At 51.0% G+C, this 4017-nt stretch overlaps 1 protein-coding gene across 9 annotated transcripts in view; it reads left to right on the plus strand.

Annotated features, from left to right (window-relative positions):
- Kdm2b (lysine demethylase 2B) overlaps positions 1-4017 on the plus strand; it is a 153893-nt gene that overhangs the window by 54440 nt on the left and 95436 nt on the right. The gene's annotated exons all lie outside the window — the stretch shown is intronic.

Raw genomic sequence — 4017 nt, forward strand, 5'->3', positions numbered from 1 at the left:
AAAAAAAAATTTTAAAGAAGGGCAGGGGGTGATAATTTGAGCGTACTTTGAGTAATTTAGCAAGACCTTGTCACAAAATTTAAAAAGGGAGTGGGCGGGGCGTGGTGGCAAACACCTGTAGTCCCTTCTGCACTGAGAGGCTGGGGAAGGAGGACTGCCATATATCTGAGGGCAGCCTGGGCTTTGTAGTGAGTGGAAGGCCAGCCTGGTCTACACAGCAAGGCCTTGTCTCAAAATAAGAAAAAAAAAAAGTATCCGCGTAGAATGTGCGCAGTTTTGCCCCTGCACTACAGGTGGGGAAAGTGGTGCTCAAAGGAGCTAAGAGACAAACTGTGGCTAGAGGCACAGTGGGGATTTGAACCCACAGAGTCTTGCCTAACCTTGCGGGGACCACTGAGGTGGTGCGCGTTGCTGGCGTGCTGGTTCAGGCTGGGGTTTCAGCGCGTTGCTCTGTTGCGTCTCCTGCCCTAGCAAGCCCCCCTTGGACTTGACCTTCAGCGTGGCCACCCGCCGCAGTGGCAGAGTTGTGAGGCCGGCCTGGAAGAGGGGCACGCACGTTCTCAGGCGGGCACCAGCCGGGTTGGCCTCTCAGCCAAGGGAGCGCACCAGCTCCTGTCCTGCCTGGGCGATCGGCATTTCCAGCGAAGGCTTTGGATGCCCCCTGGTGGAGCTGCACCCTCCCTACACAAACTGGACTGGGGCTCCCTTCTCTGTTTCCCAGGACTCCGTGGGGAGCCCTCAGAAGCTGAAGTCCTCTATGTAGAGGAGCCCCACTTAGCACGGGGTCAGCACCTGCAGCGTTGCAGGGGCTGATGGGAGCCTCGTTCTGGGATCTGATGGCTCTGGCTCCGGGCTGAGGCCGGAGGAGCGCCATGAGATCACCCTGAGTACCAGGCCAGTGTGGTGACATAGACCCTGCCTTAAAAAAAAAGAAAAGAAAAGAAAACGAAGAAAATTCACAAGTTCCAGTTCTGCCTCTCACTTGGGTCCAAGCAGTGTCACTGAAGTTCTCCCTCTGGAGCAGTGGCCCTGTACCTGCTCCCAAGGAGTGCATAGTAAATGTTGGCACTTATTGTATTCTGTGGAGAGAGTTCCCACAAGTTCCACAGAACTTGAGCCAGTTACTTTATCTCTAGGCCTATAAAACACAATCCTACCTTGCTTTGCTTTCAGGGTTGTGAAAATTAGACCTTGAACCAAAAGCTGGGCGTGGTGGAACAAGCTGTCATCTGGCAGGCTGAGACAGGGAGATCCACAGTTTGAGCCCAGCCTGGGAGACTTAGTGAGAACCTATCTCAAAATCTTAAAAAAACCTGAAAAACGGGGTGAGGTCCTCGCCTCAGGAGCAAATAGGCTAACATGGGATTGATGTTGAGCTTAGCACTTTTTTTTTTTCTTTTTTTGGCAGAACTGGGGATTGAACTCAGGCCCTAGCACTTGCCAGGCAAGCGCTTATTCTACTGAGCTGTCTCCCTGGCCCCCTTTCCTTTCTAGGTGGCAAAACAATTTTGACTTTTTTCATTCTAAATAATGTTTATTACATGGTTCAGATAAGTTTTGGCAGGATCTCCTCTTTTCAATTTTGTAGCTTATAAATAAATTGTGAGTAGATTCTTTGAAATACTTAGCTGATTCTCATCTTAGATTTGTGTGTGTGTGTGTGTGTGTGTGTGTGTGTGTGTGTGCAGTTTGAGACAGTCTTGCTGTGCAGTTCAGGCTGCCCTTGACCTCATTGTATAGCCCAGGCTGGCCTCAAACCCTTGGCCATCTTCTGCCTCAGTCTTTTGAGTACTGGGATTCCAGGGATGCACCATCATGCCCTGGTTACCTTCACCAAATTTATAAGTTATTCATTTCTTTATATTACTAAAGAATTGTGGTTTCAGAGGCAGGAATGTAGCTGAGTGCAGAGGCCTTGGTTTCAACCCCTAGTGCCCTCCGCACAAATGCAAGCAACAAAGACACCAAACCCCCAACTTATACCCAAAAGATAGGAACCCCTTGTTCTCTTACACATGTAAGGGGTTATTTCATTACTTTCATTATTGAGTTCCTGCTATGCAAAAGGCCCTGTTTTGTTTTGTTTTTTAACAAATATTGACCCTGGCCTGTCATAAAGCAGGTTTTTTTCCCCAGATCGGGGTGTGGGATGAGCTGACTGACCCACCGGAGCATCTGGGGCTAGGAAGAGCTGCCCGTAGCTGATGACTTTCTCTGCACAGCGCTACGAGTAAACATTTCAGGCCATGCACGGGGTTGCAATTGCTCAGGAACCAGGGAATGGGGCTGTGTGTGGACAGACTTCCTCTGTGGATCTGCCTGCAAGTTTGAGCTGGATATGATTTTTTATGTCACAAAACATTTTTCCTACCAGACAGTGTGGCGTACACCTGTAATGCCAGCACTCAGGAGGGTGAGGCAGGAAGACTGCTGCGATTTTGAGACCAGCCTGGGCTACCAAGTGAGCTCAAGGTCAACCTCAGCTGCATAGAGAGATCCTGTCTTAAAAAAGACAAAAAAAAAATTTTTTTTTTCCTTTTTGATTTCCACTCTTGCATTTAAAAATGTCAAAATCATTCTCTGTGGGCTGGGTTGGCCCTGGAACTGTCACTTGCTGGCCCCTAGTAACTGTCCATAGCCTCTTGGTGTCACTGTGACTAAGGGATCACCTGCTTTTTTGTTGTTGCCATTTAGCTCTTGAGTCTCCACAGACCACGGATTTGCCACTGAGCTCACGGGGAGCTAGGGTCTTTCCAGACCAGATGGCGTTTCCCATGGCAGTCCCGTGCTCATTTTGAGTGTGACACACAGGAGGTGCCAGCTTCCTCCGTAAACCACCCTGAATGTGGCAGTTGGCTTTGTGTTTCTTCTCTCCCCATTCACTGTGCTTCTCATGTGTTGGCAGAGACTCTGGTGTTCCCATTTCACAGATGAGCAGACAGACCCCCTGGAAGGGTAGAGACCGCCTCGAGGCTTGCTCACGGCTAGGGCTTGGTGGCTGGAAAGGTTCTAGTCTCTGTGCAGAACTTGTTCCCTTCTTTAAGAGGTGCAGAGTTCTGGGTTGTGGCTTTGTTTGGAGGCGGGATCTTGCTCTAGTACAGGCTGGCCTTGTACTGAATCTGTCTTCCCGTCCCTGCCTCCTGGGTGCTGATGTCACAGGTGTGTGCGCATCACCACCCGAGGCCAAGGTGATGTGGAGTCCCCGACTGGTGCAGAGAGGTGGCCTTGCTGAGCAGGCACAGACACTGTCTTCCTTTGGGCCACCATTCACTGGTGAAATCATTTGTGCTGTACTGGATGGGTTGTCACACATTCACTGTTAGTGTCCCATAAGTACCGCCAAGCCGTATTCCAGGGGCTCGGACCCAAGGAGCTGGACAGACAGGAGGCTGCCCCCCCTGTGCTTGCAGAGAAGCAGGGGAGAAAGCCGAGCACAGACAGGGCCGCAATCTCTCGCAGTGGCGTTTGGCCTCCTGCGAGTCACGTGCTGTGTGGCGGACGTTCCTAGTCCTGTGGTTTATTCCTCCCAGTCCCCTGATCAGAAGAGCTGGCAGGATGAAGGCACAGAGAGAGGTTCAGGGAGGCCAAGTAATTTTGGTGGCTTTGCCGAGAGCAAGGGAAGCGTCTCAGCAGCCCTGAGTCCTGTCCTAGGCTGTGACTGCACAAAAGGCTCTGTATACTGTGCTGAGGGAGTCTTTGGTGGGCTGTGGGGCTGTGGGAGGTTCTAGCGTAGAGAGGGGAGTGTGGTGGTCAGGGCCATTTGGAAAGTTTGTCCTGGCAGCACTAGGAGCCAGAGTGGCAGGAGGAGCCAAGTCCCCTTAGGAGGCTGTCTTAGTTACTCTTCTGTCGTTGCTGGGACAAATACCCGACACTCAAAATGAAGGAAGGAAAGGTTTATTTAGCTCACAGTTACTGGAGGTTTCAGTCCATACTCAGCTGGGTCCAATGCAGAGCAGCACAGAGCAGAAAGCAACCTTTTATGGCGGTGGCAAAGAGCAAGAGCGCAAGGGAGAAGTA

This window comes from Octodon degus, unplaced genomic scaffold (assembly GCF_000260255.1).
Source record: "Octodon degus isolate 3935 unplaced genomic scaffold, OctDeg1.0 scaffold00076, whole genome shotgun sequence".
NCBI classification, from domain to species: Eukaryota; Metazoa; Chordata; class Mammalia; order Rodentia; family Octodontidae; genus Octodon; species Octodon degus.